Source organism: Podarcis gaigeae, assembly GCF_964106915.1.
Source record: "Podarcis gaigeae genome assembly, chromosome: 8".
Lineage (NCBI taxonomy): Eukaryota > Metazoa > Chordata > Lepidosauria > Squamata > Lacertidae > Podarcis > Podarcis gaigeae.
This window is the reverse complement of record NC_139684.1, coordinates 3,329,403-3,349,833: the sequence shown is the minus strand read 5'-3', so window position 1 is coordinate 3,349,833 and position 20,431 is coordinate 3,329,403. Positions and strand designations below refer to the sequence as shown.

Sequence of the window (20,431 nt, the reverse complement as noted above, 5' to 3'; positions counted from 1 at the left end):
TACAAACATTGGCATGGATGGCTGAAACTGGAAAAGCACGAACTCTGCCCTGTAAACTCTCCAGCTTTCTTTTGGCACGCATTTTTGCAGCAATGAAATTGTTTTGACTGACGAACACAGTCTCTGTTTCTGGTCAGAGTGGCGCGTGGTTTCTTGCAGGGCTGCAGACTCTGCCTGTGTGATATTGGAATAACAGAGGAATAAAAGACAAGAAGGCCTAGAAGGTTTTATCTTCTTCAATACAGTCAACTGCCAACTTGCAGTCATTTAACCTGCATGATCACAGAGCCTGTGCAAGATCCTCCCAGAGCCCGGTAAGGAAGGCTCACTCAGGGCCCCAGATCTGGAAACACAGAGATGGTTGTGCGGTGAGTTTGGGGGTTGTTTTGACTGTATGCAGTTTTGGGTTAATGTTTGTTGCCCAGCACCCCAATCTCCCAGTGGTGCAAGATTCCAGGGATTCCAGGTGTGTTTCCTTTTGGAATGAGGGACAGCAGAGACTGTCCTGTGTTTATGATCCATGGTTTATTAACATAGCACCTGAGCCTACGATGGAGGGGTTCACAGCATTAACACCCCATTCTCCCTTAGGTGCAGCCTTGGGTTCAAACAAAAATCAAGCATTGCTGTGTCTCTCTGGCTTCCCAGCCTGCTGCTTCCACCTTTGAGCTCACATAACTCCCCTCTCGGCTGTCTTTCTAACTACCAGCCCGTTGAGGGAGGGGCACCCATTTGCTATCTAGCACAGAGCCACTCCCTTTGTTTCCTCAATGGCCCATTACCTCACCAAGAAGCTAACCTGGCTAATCCAGGAATTAGAAAGGTCTTGGCATCCAGCCTATGCCCCTTGAACCAGCTCCACATATTGCGCAATCCCTGGGAATGTGCACAAGTTGAGAGTTGACTGTATTTAGCCCAAACAGTTGACCATGAGTGGTAGGAAATTGGTGCAGATGATGCCTACGTTAGAAGCCCTTCGTAGCAGCTATTTCATAAAGAAGTGACCTATTTTCAAGTGTAGCTACTAGAAGCCCTATAATAGGGTTGCCATGTCTCAAGAGGTAAAAATCCAGACACAAAACGTTGTTGTTGAGCCAAGCCAGATCTGACCACACCAGAGCCAGAGCCCAGGTCACCCATGCCAGAACCAGAACCGCCCACCTGCGCACACACACAAATTGAAACCTCAAATCTGGGACATTCACTTTCAAATGTAAAATTCCCCCCAGATGGGCATGTAGGACCCCCAAAAGAGGACATGTCCGGGAATTCCAGCAACTCTCCCCTATCAAGAAATGCCTGTCACTTCCCAGGCTACATCCCCACCAGTAATGTCATGCCTACCAAAATAGAGTCCAAGCCACTGACAGCTTTCAAATCGCTGCCATCTGTTGCAATTCAGTAGCTGCTTGGCTCCCAGGCCTGGGTCATCCATTGCTCCCTCCAACTCCAGTTAGGATTCAGGGGTCTTTTTTATTTTAAATACTTTTTATTGATTTTCTTTTCTCATAACAATTATTCAGTATCATCATTTAGCATCCATTTTGTAGTTTCCCCCCTCCCTGTTGACTTCCCTCAACTTCCATTTCTGGTTTTTTACACCAAATGTTACATTCTGCTGTTTATACATAATGTTCTGTTATCACTGATTATATTTCTTGTTCTCTGTAAATAAAGTTGTAAATGTTTATTTAAATCCTGCCAACGAGTCCATGTTTTTTTTGTTTTTGTTTCTGCAAGTATGTTGTAAAGGGTTCCCATTCTTTTCCAAAGTCACTATTGTCCTTTTCACGCAATTTGTCCATTAATTTTGCCAGTTCTGCATAGTTCATCAATTTTTCTTGCCATTGCTCTTTAGATGGTATTTCTCTAGTCTTCCAGTTTTGTGCTATTAAGATTCTTGCTGCCGTAGTAGCGTACATGAATAATGTCCTGCTTTTCTTTGGCATTTCTTGTTTTAGAATACCTAACAAAAAGGCTTCTGGTTTTCCCACAAAAGTTATTTTAAACATTTTTTTCAATTCATTATATATCATTTCCCAAATTTTAAAAATATTCTTACAATCCTACCACTGGGATTCAGGGGTCTTTCCTCTCTGAAGGCCAACTCCGGTGCTGCTGGAAAGTTGGGTTTCCATCAGTTCCATGCAGCTCTCATAAGCCCCCGCATGCAGCAGTTTATCTTTACTGAGCGGGGGCTTCTTTTTCACTTCAATTGAATGTTGGCTTGTTTATAATGGTACACATTTACATATTACCCACAGAGAGATATAGGTATATTGGCAGATTGTTGCTGTAATATTATCATGGAGGAGACGCAGGATGTATACAAATTTATCCAGGCAACTGATTTTCAGAAGGTCAGCTCACAGGGTAGTGTGATTTACAGTGTCAAAGGCCTTAGTCAGATCAATAAATGCCATGTACAAAGGCTGGTTTTGCTCCCTGCATTTTTCTTGAAGCTGTCAAGCAGTAAATATCATGTCCACTGTCCCCCTAGAAGGTCAAAAACCATTTTGGGATTCAGGGAGAATATCCTTGGATATAGTTAGGAGATGGTTTGCTAAACTCCTTGCAAGGATTTTGCCTGTCACAGCTAATATAGAGATGCCTTGATAGTTTCCACAATCTGTATTATCACCATTTTTGAAAAGGTTGATAATTATGGCATGTCTAAAGTCTGCTGGGATATCCTCTCTCAAAGAATAACAGAGAATAATGGCTCTCAAAGTGAATCATTCACCATGGGATCAGGCGTTAAACAGGGATGTGTTATCACCTCAACCTTATTCATTATTTTCATCGCCATGATCCTACACCTCATCAGAGGGAAACTCCCCACCGGGGTAGAAATTAAAGATCGAACAGATGGAAAGCTATTTAACTTGAGTAGGCTGAAAGCAAAGAGTAAGGTTACCATAACTTCCATCATAGAGCTTCAGTATGCTGATGACAACGTAGTGTGTGCACACTCAAGGGATGACCTTCAAACCATTCTAAATATTTTCACAGAAGCTTATGGAAAGCTTGGCCTATTGCTCAGTACCCCAAAAACCAAAGTGCTGCACCAACAAGCACAAAACAACCCCTCTGCAGTGCCACAAATCCAACTTAATGGTGCAACGTTGGAATATGTTGATCATTTTGCTTACCTGGGCAGTTATCTTTCCACAAGGGCTGACATCAGTACCTAAATCCAGCATCCCCTGAGCTCTGTGAGTGCAGCTTTCTCCCGATTGAAGTGCAGAGTGTTTGAGGACTGGGACATTCACAGGGAAACCAAAATGCTTATTTACATAGCCATTGTACTACCAACTTTACTGTATGCTTGCGAAACATGGACCACTTATAAACGCCATCTCCAACTCCTTGAAAGATTCCATCAACAGTGTTTCCGAAAAATTAAATATTACTTGGGAAGACAGGCAAACAAATGCCAGTGTACTGGAAGAAGCAAAGATCACCAGGGTCAAAGCAATGATTCTTCAACATCAACTTTGTTGGACTGGTCATGTTGTTTGGATGCCTGATTATCATCTTCCAAAGCAACTACTCTATTCCCAACATGGTACCCTCCAACTGTCTGCAGCCACAACTCCCATCAGCCCCAGCCAGTATGGCCAGTCTCCCATCAGCCCTAGCATCATACCGCCATGCTGGCTGGGACAGATGGGAGTTGTGATCCAAAAGGTCTGCAGGGCACCAGGTTGGGAAAGTCTGCTTCAGGTTGTGTTTTGAGCCTGCTGGATCCTGAACTCTATTGGAAAACTGAAATAAACAGAACATGTATCTGTTTGCTTGTGAAGCAAATTCATCGCAAGCAGAGTATGCAAAGCCCTTCCTAATGTGGGCTGCTCTCAAAAGTTGTCACCAACCAAGGAAAGCTGGGCTTCATTTCAGCCAGTGTTTTTATGGCCCAGATGAGAAGCAAGTAGCAACCTAGAACAGGTACGTAATAGTGAACAGAGAAATTTCAGAGTCTTTCCTTCACTGATCTCTGAGTGAGCAGCGAGTCCTGCTCCCTCCCACACATTTTGGATTCATTCCTCTGTCTTCATCTTATGACTGGAACAAGTCATCCTTAAAAATCCCATCTACAACTCACTCATCTGGTGATAATGAGAGATTGACAACATCTTTATTCCAGACCAGTGGTAAAGAAAGACTGGAACAATTCAAGAACAATAGGAACTTTATCCATTCTGTGACAACTTTTATATGCAATAGCCCCGCAAAAGCAACCCCTATGCTCATGCATCCCTTTCCAATATATTTCCATATATTGAAATCAAGATGCACTATGTCCACAACATTCCCCTTGTAACTCCATCAAAAGAAGAAATGAGTTTCGTCTGGCATGACTTTTCATTTAGAAACCATGCTCAGTTTTAGTAATCACAGCATCCTTTTCTAAGTGCTCACAGACCAACTGTTGAATTATCTGATCTAGGACCTTTCCTGGTATCAATGTCAAGCTCACAGGATGATAGTTACTTGGTCATATTAGCTACCATCAGACCAGACATCCCATGACATTCACATGTTCATTTGAACATCTGACAAGATCCTTTACACAGTTACAGCTTTCTCTTTAAATCAAAACCCCTTTAGAATTTCACTAAAGATCCAACTGTGCTTATCAACAGGTGGAACCCAAATTATTCAGCAGTCTTTACAATCTGGGATGAACTATGGTTACAGGAGCATGGAAAGGAAGGTAACAATGCATACATGTTGTGCCCAACATGGGCAGTAGAGCCAATAAGATGCTTAGGCTACATCTGCACTATAGTATATGTTTAAAATGCTATCACACCACTTTAACAGTCATGGCTTCCCCATATGAATCCTGAGAAGTGTAGATTGTTAAGGGTGCTACTCTGCTCACAGAGCTACAATTCTCAGAGAGGTTGAACCATCCATCCCTGAGGATTGTAGCTCTGCCTACTCACACAGGGTGGCGGCAGCAGCACAGATGGCAGGCTGTTTTGGACCTCTGCACTTCCACACCTTATTGTTTCCTACACCAGCACAACTTCACAATACATGCATTGGCTGCAACCACACTTTGCATTTTAAAAAAGACCTCCACAGTATTCAAAATGATTTGTGGGAGTGTTGCACAAAGGGGGAAAATGCAGATTAGGCACATTCTGTGCAGGTTGCCCTCTAGCTGTCAGCCAGAGACACAAAATGCACCAAACCACCCCTTTTCCAAACCACCCCCTTCCCACCCGCTGTGCCCCTCTCCCATTCTGCCAAGTAAATAAGCCAGGTTGATGTGTGATTTATTTATTTTCCTTACAAGGTAACTATTAAGAATGCTCCCAGCAGCACTTAAGCAAAGGCATTTCAATCCCATCATCCCACGAGATGGTTAAAACGCCTCTGTAACTCAGGTGGTAAATTGCTGCCTGGTTTTGATGGCATTACATCCCAGAATGTGAACCAGTTGCATTTAAAGAAGAAGAAAAAGTAAAACCCCAACACTTTTAAAAAATTGCTCCAATTTTGTTTTTAAGATTCCCTCATCCGCCCACCCCACACATATATTTAAAAATTCAATTTCTCAACTTTATTTTGGTGACTTCCTCACTTTTTAAGGAGCAAGTTTTTTAATATGTATTTTTTAAATAATCTTGTCACAGCCAGCCACTTACTTTAAATGTGACCATTAATAAATACCCCTGAAATGCTTACAGGTTTGAACAGAGATGTATCTCTTCCCTCCTTGACCTGAGGAAGGCAGCTATGGGGCAGGGGGTGGGGGCTTCAATGGCTGTTCCTTCCCCCCACCTGCACTCCTCTTTAACAAGCCTCTGCTTAGAATGGCAGGGCACCCTCAGGAACCTGCTATTCAGGGCACAATCCTATACTTGAGACACACTGGGCAAGGGCTCTGGGACGTGGTGAAGCTGGAACCTATATGCCACCATCATAACAGATACCTAAGCAAGACGCCCTCAACACGCCAGAGCCATTTTGCCAATGAAGGTAAGCCAGAAGAGTGCCTGAAATGGGATGGCGAGGTGGGCAGCGTGCGGAAGGAGACACTTATGACACATATACCTCTAGTGACAAAGGTGGAGCAAGGACCGCCCCAATCACACACTGGCTCTTTCAGGAAACACAATTTCACGCACAACAGCTGAGTGCCAATTCCTGCGCACAAGAACTACCAACAGCCCCCTCTGTCTTATCAGGATTCTGGAAGCCCTTTATGCTCCTTTCCTGCTCAGAAACACCCAGTGGCCAGTTTGGGTAGGTGGAGTTGATCCAGGACTGGAATAATAATAATAATAATAATAATAATAATAATAATAGTAATAATAGAGCACCTTCTGTGTAAAGGTTCGTGAGGCAACTGCACACAGATTTTAGAACGTCTCTCTGACATGTGGACTACAAGAGTTTTTGGGGTGCACAGGTGGGGGTGGGGCTGTGGCCGGGATAGATGATGGAAGGATGATGGAGGAGGAAGCATTGCAGTCTTGTGGGCCCCAGCAGGCAGGGCTGACCATAACAGGAGGGGATGGTCACACTGGTTGCTGGGAGAGCTATGTGGTGCCCCTCTTGTTTGCCTTAGGGCGGCTACTTAATTATTTAATTAATTATTATTATTAATAATAATAGTATGAAGTTGTACCCTGGATTCAAAGCAGGGCCAGTGACTTCTCAGGAAGGAGAACATGGGTGGTGGCAGTTATTATTGCTATGACTTATTCCATCTGGCTGAGGCTGCCTCTACAACCTCTGCACTTTTTGGGGGGCATTGGTGGCCACATTCACACCTGACCTTTAAAGCACTGGACAGTGGTACCTTGGTTTACAACATAATCCGTTCCGGAGGTCTGTTTGTAAACCAAACCAGGTTGTAACCCAAGGCACGCTTTCACCAAGGGGCCTCCAAATTTTTTTTGTTCGTAATCCCCCCCCCCCAAAAGGGGGGTTGTAATCCAAAATAGGTTGCAACCCGGGACACACACTTCCAGGTTTGACGTGTTTGTAATCCAAAACGTATGCAAACCAAGATGTATGCAAACCAAGGTACCATTGTACTACATTACTTGACTTCCCCCAAAGAATCCTGGGAGATGTAGTTTTTAAGGGTCCAGAGAATAATTAGGAAATCACTTTTTTTTCCCCAGAGCTAAAACTCCCAGAGTTCCATGGTAAGAGGGATTAAGTTGCTCTGGGAGGGGAACTGGGGTCTCCTAACAACTCACAGCACCCTTAACAAACTACAGCTCTCAGAATTCTTTGGGGGCAGCCGTGACTGTTTGAAGTGGTATCCTAGCGCTTTAGATGTAAGGTGCACCCTGTGGCTGAGTCTTGGGTGAGGCTGGGGAGCTGCTCTGTGAAGTTTTGCAGTGTAGCTTTGAGACCTAGGTGCTTCCTCCCTCTTTACATTGATACAGCTTTCAAAGATCTGGTATGCAAAAGGTATGCAAAAGATATGTGTGGAGGGGGGCTTCCTCCCTGTCCCTAGTGGGGCCTAAGCTCCCATCTCCTGCTTCTCGTCTACCTGTGCATTGAGCCCCCGCTAGGCTGCTGTTGTGTGTCTGTGGCTGCTTGCCGTGTTGTGTGTCCTCCTGACATCTCTACTTGGCAAAAGAGCATTTTCCTTCCCGGCTAGGTCTTGAACCCTTGCCCTGGGGCGGCAGTATATGTGCTGTCTGCTGTCCCAGGAGTTGTGTAGGTGCTGTGCTGTGTGCTTTCTCATTTCTCCCCTCTATGTGTTGTGTTCCTAAAACTGTGGTTTGTGAGGCGCCTAATGGGAGTCCAACCCTTGCCTGTGAGGGTGCTTGGAGACTGGCAGTACTAGGTCATTAGTTGTGCTGATGGGGTGTGTCTGTGTTCTGGTGTCATCTTGAGTGCTATATACATGGTCATGAAATCATGGAATTGTAGAGTTGGTGGGGTCCCAAGAATCATCTAATCCAACCCTCCCCACCCCGGAAGGCAAGAATGGAAAGGATGATGCAAAAGGTAAGCTAGGTTTGTGTTTGTATCATTGTTAAATGGGTGTCTCTTTAGAAATCTGGTTTGCTTTTCTTTTATAAAGACAATTAAGACAATGAACTGTATTTTTATTTTGCAGTACATACAGATCTATAATTATTTTTATTAATTTTGGTAGCAAAGAGAGTTTGATTTGTGACATTGTCATATATCTGTCACAAGCAGTGTGAAGTTGTGAGTTCTTCACTGTAATCATGATTATTTTTTTATTCATGCCTTGTTGGACTTAAATCATGTTAATTATACTTTTCCTTATTTGTTATATAAAATGAAAGACTCCCCCCCATTCTTTCTTTCAAAGAAATGCAGGCACAATTTGCTGTTTCTTAAGAATTACAAGTGAAAATAAAAGGAAAGCCCACTGAGGTAGATCTTAAATGTTCCACACCAGAAAAAAACCATGACTATTCATTGTTTGTCTTTCAACAGGTTTCTGGTCAGCTCTGCTAGCTTGTTTTATTTTTTGAAAATCTGATGTATAATCATTCAGGTGTAGATTTGTGATGTGCCGTGCACATGGCAATAAGTACCTGTCTGGCTCCTCCCCCTGACCCACTATAGTGTGTCTGGCTCCACGCGTCCTGCCCCCCGCAGCCAGTATTTTGCAATCAGCTCTGGGGGCCTGGTAAGACAAAACAAGCAGGCCCCACGAGCCCCGTGTCTGTCCATCTCAGAGTCTTGTGCCTCCGTAAATCCTCCCTCTAATAAATGATGGCGATGATAACCAGGCAGCCGTTCTTGTTCCGCTATCACAGCAAGTGTGGGGGAAGCTTGCTTTGCAGTTGCCCGTGAGAGATAAGTGGAGGACCTCATTAGCCAGTCCATTTCCATTGGTCAGAGAATCTGGCAGCATTCAATTGCCTGCCGCTTCTTTAATTAAATAGGACACGTCTTTAGTTAATGTTTTCTAGGGGGGGGGGGGGAAGTTGATTTTATACATGAGCAACCAAGCCTCACGTCCTCATACCCCCACCTGTCTCTAATATATTATATTACATTGTACAGTCATACCTCTGGTTGTGTTCTCTTCGTGTTGCAGATTTTTGGGTTGCGAATGCGGCAAACCCAGAAGTGGATACTTTGGGTTTCGCCGCACGTGCACGCACAGAAGCGAACTGCGTGCTTCAGGCATCCGCAGAAGCGCTCTATTGCGCTTAGCACACACGCAGTAGCGCCACTCTATTTACAGACTTTTTGGGGTGAGACCGGCACGCCGAAACGGATCGCATTTGTAAGTAGAGGTACCACTGTACTAGGGAGTGTGCCCCCTGCTGGCTCTGCTTGCCCCCTTGCCACCCCCACATGAAGTCCCTCCTCGCCCCATGACAACTACTAAGCATGCTTTTCACCTTCCTAAACCCATTGCTGAAGCCAAGGCTCCCTTCTATTCTGCAGTCCCACTTTGCACCCATTTTCACCCCCAAGTCCATGCCTCCCTCCTCCTTTTTTTACCCCCTCCGCCACACACAGACCACCTCCATGCTTATCTCCTGGACTTTCCTTCTCCCACACATTGCAAATCCTAAGCACCATTTTCACCAACCAGTTATGAAGCCACCACCTCCTCCTATTTTGCAATCCCTTTTCATCTTCATCCTCAAGCCTCCTCCTCTGCTCATTTTCTCCCTCCTCCTCCTTTTCCTCCCCTTTCCCACCACTGCCTTGCAGACAGACCACCTCCCTTTCCACTCCTCCTCCTCTCTCCTATTCTGCACCCCGCTTTGTACACCCCCCCCATGATGATATATGTTACTGACCTTTAAGGTGAATATAATCATAAGAGGAAACCAGTCGGTGGATGTCCCCACTGTGGAAGTACGTGTGGATCCAGAATTGGCCTCCACAGTCACTTATGGACTCATTGTTAAAACCGTGTTTATGGAAGACAATCTTACTTGGCTAGAAGTGATCACCAAAGAAAGAAAGAAGAAAAAGAAGTAGTAGTAGTATAGGGGTGTTTGCTCGTTAATAAAATACTGTTCTAAATTGCTACATTGAATTTGGAACTTGGTGTTGAAGACCACATGGTACCAGGAATGAAATACATTGTGTGAAGGAGGACCTCTCTTGTCCTTCTGAACCACACTTTCTCCTCTCTTCCTTTCTTGCTCCCATGCCATGGCCACTGTTGTGCAACCTGCCTTTTCTTTTGCTCCTCTGGCTTCATACAAATCCTGTGTTGTGATGCAGCACTAAAATCTTCCAAAGGGGGCTGTGTGGTGACACTTTTACATTTTTATTATATGGAAAGATAGATAGGGGAAAGGGAGGAGGACAAAAAAAGAAAAGAAAGAAACAGAAGAAGGAAAGGTGGGAGTGGTAACAGCTGCTGTTTTTCAAAGCCCTCTTGGTGGATAGGTTAAATTCACACAGTTGGTATCCCTATTTTATATAATTCAAAGGGCACTGGGAGTGTGCTCAGCTCCAAACCCCATCATCCAGAAGGCTCTGGATTAAAAATCTAAGATTTAGTAGATTTTCCTTGCTTCCTCTAGAGTTGGTCCGGCCACTCTGTATTCTAGAGATGGGGAATCTGTGACCCTCTAGAAGTTGTGCTAAAATCCTCATTATCCCTGACCACAGCCTGACCCACACCTGCTGTATTCTTGTGGACCTCTCTATTCTCCAATTTGGGTCTGAAAATGTTTTTTTGGCAAACAAAGAAGCCCCTTCATGAATGGTCAAGCTCAGTAATGTTATCAAGTCAGTTTGTTGCTCCATCTAACTCCATCTGCTCCACTGTGTGACTGGCAGGGGGTTCCTACGATTTCTGACTGGGGTCTAGAGATGCCAGCCAGGGACTGACCCTGGGAACTTATGAATGTTAAAAAGGACACAGTCTCACTTAGCTGCAGTCCTTCCCCTCAACCCATCTTGGCTCCTAGGATAAAATGGAAATGAATAACTATTTGGACACTTGTTTCCTAACAAATACAATGAGTGGTCCCCATTCCTTTCAGTTTTTCATTTGTTAGGAAATGAATGCACACAGTCCTGTTGTGCAGATGTGTAGGCTTGTTTCAGATATTGAAATAAAGCACAATGGATCAGGGAGGGTTTTGCTGTCACTGTGCATTCGCTATAACCACTTTGGATGTCTGAAAAGAGCTATAATCTGTGCAGTTTTCCTGACGATAGAAACCATTCATCAAATGCAAGTTGGGTTAAAGGGCAAGGGCTGAGTTGCCAGTAGGAGTTTCATGAAGAGCTGTTCCAAAGTACTGGCCGTGTTCAGCTCTCCCATTGATTGTGCGAGTTATTACTGGAATGAACCTGCAATCAATGCTTTCTGTTCTTCAGTTCTTCTGCATCCAGCTATACGGAGGGGGCTCCTTGATTTTTTCCCCTGCTGCTGTTCTTCGAATCAAATAGAGGTTTGCCTGTGGTGGAAATCCATTGTAAGCAGAGGTTTTTCACCACATCCTCCCCACTCATAGACTCAGAAGGAAAAGGCGGTGTTCTGCGTCATGGCTGGAGGCAGTATACCTCTGAATACCAGTTGCTGGGAATCACAAAGGGGGAGAGTGCTTTTGGGCTCAGGTCTGGCTTGTGACCTTCCCAGAGGCATCTGGTTGGCCACTTTGGGAACAGGATGCTGCACTAGATGGGATTTTATGGCTTGATCTAGCAGGGTTCTTCTTATGTTCTTCAGATACAGGGGAAATGGAGCTTTTTCAACCTGGTCTGGACAGCAGAAACAAAATGCATTATCTGTTCACTCCAAGGCTGTTGAAAGGCACCTGAGACTAAGGACACCTATCCTGGGGGTAAGGGCAGATGGAGAAGCTGAGCTGACTTCCCACTAGAACTGAACCAATGTTCTAAATATATATATTAAAAATTTACTCCAAGAACATTTCTGAGTGGTGGTCCCCCCCCCCCAATCACAGAAGAAAATGCATCCTTGAAGAATTTTTTCCTAAATATTCTCCACCATTTTGTGTTGGCTGCTGCTGTCCCCCCCTGCCCGGTGATGCCTAGGAATGATGCTATGTCTGGGGCACTGTGGAAGATGTGAAATGATGACCCAGGTTACCAACTCAGCTGCTACTGTCACATGCAGCCACAAACCCCCAACAACTAGTTCTGCATGCACCCCAATATTTGAACAGTGAGAAACTTCTGGGATGCCTTTGCCCATCCAGAGTTCAGGTTCTTAGGAATGAAGATCTATGGAGGCTGTGGTGTCTTTGGGATATATGGATTTATTTACACATACAGACAACCTGAGCATGGGATAGAGGGGCTCACAGCATTAACACTCCAACAGTTCTTGTCAAAACTTTGGGTCCAGTACAGAGCAAGACATGTCCATCTCTCTAGCTTCCAGCATCACCCCAAACTCACAGACACACAATCTTCCACGGTCTATTGTTCCCCATCACAGGATGACGTGGCTTCTATCCTGATGAGATGGGGAAAGGCCCACCCACCTGTCCCTATGGCAGCCTCTCAAGGACATGTAAAATGCAGCACTTAAGGTAATGGCCTTGGCTGGCCAGTTAACAAAGGAACTGGTTTCACTGGTTCAGCAGGTTTCCTCTTAAATATTTAGCCTCACATATACAGGGCCCTAAGAACTCAAAGGGACCCATGGATATCAGCCAGATTAACCCCCCAAACCTGTAACGGTAGGAAAAAAGAAAGAAGGCCTGCTCCTGCTACCGTTAACAATAGCTGGAGGCTGTGTGAGGGATCTTAAAGGGGTGGCGAATAGAGATAGTGACTAGTGTTGATATTACCTAGAGCGATGTGTGTATTTCTAAACTTGCAGACGACCCTGTGCCTCAGTGTTTATCCTTGGCCACCATCCTCCTTTGTGTGTTGGGCAGGGAAACTGGAATCCCATTAGCCACTTTGAGTGAGGACCAGAAGGGTATTTATTTCTTTGGGTACCTCCTCCTCCTGCTGTCAGCAATGCTTTTTTTTAATCCCGCCCACCCCACAAGCAAGTCGTAGTTGCTGAAGTCCACCTTGGACGTGTTTTGGGTTTGAACAACTGCTCAGCAATTGGCAAGCCACTTCAGCCTCTAGTGAGTCAGTCTGTTACCCCCATTACACTATACTCGAGACAGCAGTATCATGTTGCAGTGATGTTGGATGGAAATGAAGGCTGCTGTCCTGTGACTTTCTTCCACACAAATGTGCTTGGAACAGAGCTGCAAATGGGGGGATGTGAATATCAGACTGAGCCATGCAGGCATTCCATGTGGATATCAGGACGGCTGCAAGCCAAGAGTGTAGAAATTAATGGCCCGCATCAATCTCAGCAGAGACGAGCGCTGTACTCAGGAAGTTACTGCACCCTGGAGAGACCACATCGGATGATCGGAATGCTTGAGAATAAGGACAAAGGGGAACCTCTTGGCTTGAGTGGAAGGCAAGAGGCCCAGGGGGCCATACAATGGCAAAAGTGTCCATTACAAGGGCCTTTTTGAAGGGAGGGAACTGATGGAGAAGGGACTCAAGAATCGTGCGTCTGGGCAAGTAGCTTCCTTGGCCTGAGGAAAAGTTAGAGGAAGGAGGGAAGTGGCCCATCTGCAGCATTATACCACTTGTAACAGTCATATCTTTCTCTCAAAGAATCCTGGGAAGTGTAGTTTGTTGAGGGCAGGGCCTGCCTGCCCATGAAGTGGACTGAGGCCTCATCCTTGCGTGGCACAACCCTGATGCAGTGCCCAGTGGTACCCGCCCCCTCCCCGCTCCCAGAAGAGAAGCAGTGATGGCTTCTGGCAAGATCTGGTGAGATCTCATATGCGCACCCTCCAACATTTCCTCAATGAAAATAGGGATGTCCCATTCCATAACAATAATTTATGCCCCACACATCTTACTGGGTTGCCCAGCCACTCTGGGCAGCTTCCAAGATATATAAAAACATAATAAAGTTTTTCGGTTTCCCTCGCATCCCTCCCGCTTTCCTTCTCCCTTCAGGTTCTTTTCCGGGCGCGCCCTCTCTCCCCTCCCTTTGGCAAGAATGCCACCGTCTTGCCCACGTGGCCTCTGAGGTGGGACTGGGGTGGCCGGTGTCCTCCCTCCCTCATGACCCGCCCCTTGGTGGGACTGAGCTGCCCATAAGCTGCCAGAGCCCAACCAAAGCAGTCAAGAGCTCAAGGCCCCGTCACAGCAGTCTTGGACGCACCAGCTCCCGTGAGTCGTTGTGCAAGTGTCAGTTTGGGGGGTCACGCAATTCCCAGAGCTGTGAGAACAGGGGGCTTGGCCACACGGGCCGTTGCCCTGATCCCCTCAGGTCCCCCCTTCAAGAGTGTCGCTTTGTGTGGCATCCTTGCCCTTTAGCGCAAAGTGGTGAGCGTCAGAAGTGGAATGGCTGGACTTGAATGGACTTGAATTTATTTAGCTGCAAAATTTAAAGGACTGTCTACATTTTTAAAATGTATTTTTTATTAAAGATTTCTTGGTTTACAAATGTGTCTCTTTTTTCAAGTTACATTTTCCACAGGTCAGTTTCATTTGTTGAGACATTAGTGTTACATTAGGAAGAAAAAGGGGGGGAAGAGGTGGAGGGGGCCATGGTGGGTGGGGGTGGGGCGGGGCCAGGTGGCAATGTTTCTATTTCACTTAATGTATGTGTGGGGTTTGGCGTCATTGTCGTTTGTGCAGCTTCTCTTTGCCATTCGCTTGTGTTCCTTTGGTGGTGGGAGAAGTTGGGGTTGGTCTACTCTAGAGTGTGGTTGCTGGTTTGTGATTGGCAGTGGTGAACCTTGTTTTCATGTGTGAGTGGGGTGGGTGGGTGTTTTTGAATCAGGTTTGCCATATTGATTTGTACTGTCTACATTTTAAAGTACTAATGAATAACATTGTTGATCTGATGTTATTTACCACTACTTTGGTGAGTAACAAAGGAATTTTGAAGTAGTAATGAATGCTATTCATTACTTTAAAATGAGTAACTACTTTAAAATGAGTAACATTCATTACTACTTTGAAATTACTTAAAATTTAAAATTACAGCATGGGTGGCGCTGTGGGTTAAATCACAGAGCCTAGGACAGGCCCATCAGAAGGTCGGCGGTTTGAATCCCCGCGACGGGGTGAGCTCCCGTTGCTCAGTCCTTGCTCCTGCCAACCTAGCAGTTTGAAAGCACGTCAAAGTGCAAGTAGATAAATAGGTACCACTCCAGCGGGAAGGTAAACGGTGTTTCCGTGTGCTGCTCTGGTTCACCAGAAGCAGCTTAGTCATGCTGACCACATGACCCAGAAGCTGTATGCCGGCTCCCTCGGCCAATAAAGCGAGATGAGCGCCACAACCCCAGAGTCATCCGTGACTGGACCTAACGGTCAGGGGTCCCTTTACCTTTACCTTTTACCTGGACCACACATCAGAAAAAGCCCAATTGACACATATTGCCTCAAATGTTTGGACTCTCACTGGGAATTCAAAGCTTAGTTGTAGATTCTTAACTGGAAATTCATAATTCAGTTATGGAATCTACCGTATTTCAAAATATTTAAAGAAACGAAGCAGAGGATGTGCCTAGTTCCATTAAAAGCAGAGCTGGTACACAGGATGTGGCTTGCAGGCAAGCTTGCACATGTTGTCTTAGGCATGCTCATTATTGCACCCTCTAATAATGTTTAAAATAGCAATTGGCATTATGTTACCAAAAAAGCCTACTTCAAGTTAAAAGTACTTGAAACTGGAAGGTTTATATTTCAAGTGTAATGTCCCAGTGCCTCATAGGAATTGTGGTTCATGTGTGTGATACCTAAATAAAATAATAAGAACATAAAAAAGTAAAAACATTAAACATTTTTTTTTAAAAAACTTCCCTATGCAGTATTGCCTTCAGATGATTTGGGGGTCGGATAATTTCATACCCTACAACATTTCTCTAATGAAAATAGGGACATTTTCATAGGGGTGATATGATAGCCATGTTCAAATATATAAAAGGGTGTCACATAGAGGAGGGAGGAAGGTTGTTTTCTGCTGCTCCAGAGAAGCGGACACGGAGCAATGGATCCAAACTACAAGAAAGAAGATTCCACCTAAACATTAGGAAGAACTTCCTGACAGTAAGAGCTGTTCGACAGTAAGAGCTGTTCGACAGTGGTCTCTTCCAACCCTATGATTCTATGACATCCTAAGGAAAAGTGGGACATTCTGGGATCAAATCAGGAACCCTGGAAAATAAGGACATTCGGAGGGTCTGCATATGTATGCTCTGCAAGAGCTTGTAAGAGCTCGGGGAGATCCTACTGGAACCCATTGTTGCTTTGTGCGCATCACTGCAACAACCACACAAGGCCAGCGGTGGGGACCTGGGTGATGGGCTGGCACCTTCCTGTTTTGCCTCGGGCAGTGAAATGAAACATGCTGCCCCTGGCTGAGGCTGCTGCTAAGAGAGCTGTTGGAAGACCTCTTCCCAGAGTTTTTCCTCGACCCACCAATTATTACAAGCAGAGGCTTAAGCAAAAGGGTCTTTATATTCTCTTCAGTGTGAATAGCAGCTGGGATTTGAACATAGCCCTTCCTTTAGGTGGCTCAGCTGTTTACTCCTCTTTGCAGGGGTGCAGAAGGGGAAATTTGTCTGAGGCTGTACTGATTACTTGGAGAACAGGGTGTCAAAAGAAGTCTTTCTTTGCATCTTGGGTTGGGGATAAGTGGCTGAGATCAGCAACAGGTGTGCAAATGTAGGTGTGTGTGTTCCTGAGACTGTTCTGGGGGTTGAGATGGGCCCCAGAGTGCTCACTTGCCTACTTCTACCACAGACCATTGCAGTTTCTCCTGCATTTCAAACCTACAGAAGTCTATAATTCCCCCTTCACACTCACATTTCCACACCACTTCACTGCATCCGAGAATGAAGAAATCTTCTCCTGTCAGTTATTCAGAGGATTTTATGCCAGCACCAATCCAGAACTGCTGTTTGCTGTGCAGGCAACTGCATCAGCACTTTCAACATCCTGTTTTCAAGCATCCTTTGACTTGGCCATAATAGATTTGTTCCTTAGAAATTGGCATGGAAAATGCTGCCTGTGTCTTTATAAAGCCTTGTTGCAGAAAGGGGAGGTGGGTTAGCTGTTGCATTTCAGGACACGTTTGTGACAGTTTCAAGATTGGTTGCTCTGTCAGTAATTTCCAAATATTCCTGATTTGTGCTGGTTTTGCTGTTTTTCGATTAAAAGAACTGCATTCACCCACTTTTTTAAAACTTTGTGGACCAAACCAATTGATAAAATGTTGTTGAAGATCTTTAAAAGGGTCACTGCACAAACTTGTTGTTTATTCCAAGAGTTCTAACAACTGCTTTTATCCTTAAAATGCTTGCTTGCAGGGCCAGCGAGCCAATCTGGTACAGAGCTTGATCTAGCATTTGCTAAAGTCAATAACTTTTCTGTTGACTTCAAAAGGAAATGGAACTGTGATGCTAACACCCTGATCCGAAATGCCTTTGCTTGAAAGCAGGAGCTATTGATTGCCCTGGAATTAGCTCCCAAGCAAATGTGCTTAGTAGAACAACCTAGTGTCACTTATAAATCCCATTGAACTCAACAGTAAGTATCTATATTGTAATGTGCTACAGAACTTTGAGGTGGTGGTCGTGGGGCTTCTGGTGGCAATTGCCTAAGCTGCCCTTATGGCACAGACGGCTAGCAGAGGCAGAAGGGTCTATGCCTCCCCCTGGATAAACTGCTGTGATCTGTAGTAAAGCCCTCCTGATGCTGCTGGACTACAACCCCCATCACCCCTGACCATTGGCTGTGTTGGCTGGGAGCTGATGGGAGTTGGGAGTCTGGAAGGCACTACGTTGGCTTTATAGGCATGGACCTTGGCAGCTAGAAATGCCTCAATACCGCTTTTTCTGTTGCAACCTATCCTGTCCCCTTGGGTGAGCCTGTGGGCTGAATATCTAGGAATTCATCAGCATGCAATACATTAACCAGCATTTCTCAAATTTGGGTCCCCAGCTGTTGTTAGACTACAACTCCCATCATCCCTAGCTAGCAGGACTAGTGGTCAGGAATGATGGGAGTTGTAGTCCAACAGCAGGTGGAGACCCCAGTTTGAGAAACATGGCCAGAGGTGGATGTCCTAAACCATGGCTGGGGAACTCCTAGTCCTGTTGGGCTCCCAATTCCAGTCATCCCTGACTACTGGCCAGGCTGGGGCTGATGGAGCCCTGCTGTGTCTGGAGGGCCATGGGTCCCTTGCCCCTGTTCTAAACAATGCTTTTTATATCTTGCGGAATAAAGAATAATATGATACTTTATCATATTACTTGAGCTGGGTGTCAAGAAGACCTCCCAGGCCTTTGTTTTTACAGGTGTTAAGATTAGAGCCTGCAGAAGAGAAGCATCAAAAAGAAAATGGTCAAGCCAGTTTCTTTTGTTAATATCCTGGCATATTTCCTTTGGTTTTTATTTACTGCATTTCTACCCCTCCTTTTTCTCCATATAGCTCAATGATGGAACCTGCATTTTCAAAACTCCCCCACTGTCTGCAATTCTAAAAGGTAAACAGAAAATTGAACATCTCATTATGGTTGACTCTTGATATTTCAGAAATCCTTACTGAAAGTGAAACTTATCAAAACTTTAGATGTAGTTCTTTAGAAATATTATTAAATTGGCTTAATATAATTTCCTTGGGGCAGAGAATTAATTTAAGCTTTAGGACAAGTGTGGCTGATGATTTAAGTGGGACCTCTAAAGGCTGAAGCATTGGAAATAATAATTACTAGCAGCCTCAATTAATATTTGCAAGAGACTTAGCAGATACTTGAAATGAAATTGATTGTGAACAAAGTTGATAGTGAAAGTAAGATATGGTATTAGATGCATATGTTAATTTGTGGGTTTGTAAGCAGTCTCTGTGAGTTGTTCTCTGGCATTTGAGACAGTTTTTCCCAGGCTACTGTGGATTGGTGGTCTCCAGAGAAGGGGTAATCAGCAGTAATTAAAAAGGCAAGGGAAAAGAGGATGAAATAAAGAAGCAAAAGGATAGTGGGAAGAAACAAAGTAAGCCACACAGGACCTTAAAAATCAGAAAAAGAAATGATTCTTCTACCCATCAAGATGAGCCAGTGGGAAGTGACTTATGAAAAGCAGGGACATAGGAAGCAGGAACAAAGTCAAACATGGGTCCACTTAACTCAGTCTTGTATACACTGACTGGCAGCAGCCCTGCCTAGAGTTACTGGGAATGGAACCTGGAACTGTCTGCCTGCAAAGCGGGTGTTTTGCCACTGAGCCATGGTCTTTCCCCCCTGTATCTATCACATTAGGTGGGTTGGTGCATCACTATTCAGTTGGTAGGTAAAATACCTGATCTTTCATGGTTCATCCTCGTGGGAGGGGAGAGACTCACTCCAGATGCAAAAGGAGGACAGGAGGGGTTCCTTACTCCTTATTAAATAGCTACATCGTGGAGGTGATCAGAGGAAGGTTTGCTTTCCACATTCCTGTGTGGCAAGAAGCACATGCTGAAATTTCTTCTTCTGTTTGTTAAAAGATGCAGGACCTCTGCTATCCTCCCTTGCACTTGATTTGGCCATCTTAAAATGGGGAAGGTGGGGAAAGGAGAAGGATAAAGATACACAAAGAAAATATTGATGGCATCATCTGCAACAACATCCATTGTATTCCACATAGGACAAACAGGCCCATCACTAAGCAACTAAATAAGTGGGCATCAGAAGGGGCAATTTATATTTGTTAAAATGGGAAGAACATTTCAGCCTCTCACAATGCTCTGTACCTGACTTTTAAGATGGCCAAACTAAAACACAAAAACTACTGAATTACACTTTGAGAGGTTTGATGCTTGTGGATTGAATGTGCCACTATATATATATTTAAATCACATTGTAAGTGGTATTGGTGTTCCAATGCTAGGATGCCTGTGTTATTTACATACAGGGGTGCCATCATAATTTTCTAGGGCTCTTTCTCTCTCTGTGAGCTCATGTGCCTTAATACTGGCGAATGCTAAAATACACTGATGATGCTAAATAGATGTTAGGAACATAGGAAACTGCTTCATGAGCCAGACCATTGGTTCACCTGGCTCTGCATTGGCAGAAGGTCCCAGGGTTTCAGGCAGGGTTCTTTCACACCTCTACCAAGAGATGTCAGGATTGAACCTAGGGCTTTCTGAGTGCAAAGCAATGGCCTTTGGCCTTAAATGGGCTGTGCTCTCCATAAAAGCCATCACTATGCTGAGAATCTCTCACCTGGTACAGTCTCAGTTCAAACAAGGCAAGTGTGGAGCTGGGTAATTCTGTCAAGTGTCAGACGTGAACAAAAACACACACATTCCAGCCAGGAAGTCCCTGGACAGCCTCAGGCAAGACAGCCTTTAAATTCCCTATTTGTAATGTTCAAATTACGGTGGCCTCATAGGCTTATTGTTGGCATGAATGAAATAGAGATTGCCTAGTGCTTT

The 20,431-nt window shown here is 44.8% G+C and overlaps 1 protein-coding gene across 3 annotated transcripts in view; it reads left to right on the top strand.

The window, feature by feature from the left end:
- The first annotated feature begins 336 nt into the window (after nucleotides 1-336).
- GPAT2 (glycerol-3-phosphate acyltransferase 2, mitochondrial) overlaps nucleotides 337-20,431 on the top strand; it is an 88,701-nt gene continuing 68,606 nt past the window's right edge. Inside the window, exons 1-3 of one of the 3 annotated variants that reach the window (XM_083753220.1) lie at nucleotides 337-368; nucleotides 4,647-4,717; nucleotides 18,446-18,500. The gene's annotated coding sequence lies outside the window, so the exon portion shown is untranslated. Of the gene's footprint in view, nucleotides 369-4,646; nucleotides 4,718-7,344; nucleotides 7,444-17,063; nucleotides 17,542-18,445; nucleotides 18,501-20,431 lie in introns of those variants that run through there. The other 2 variants (XM_083753222.1, XM_083753230.1) reach the window with 2 other exon arrangements.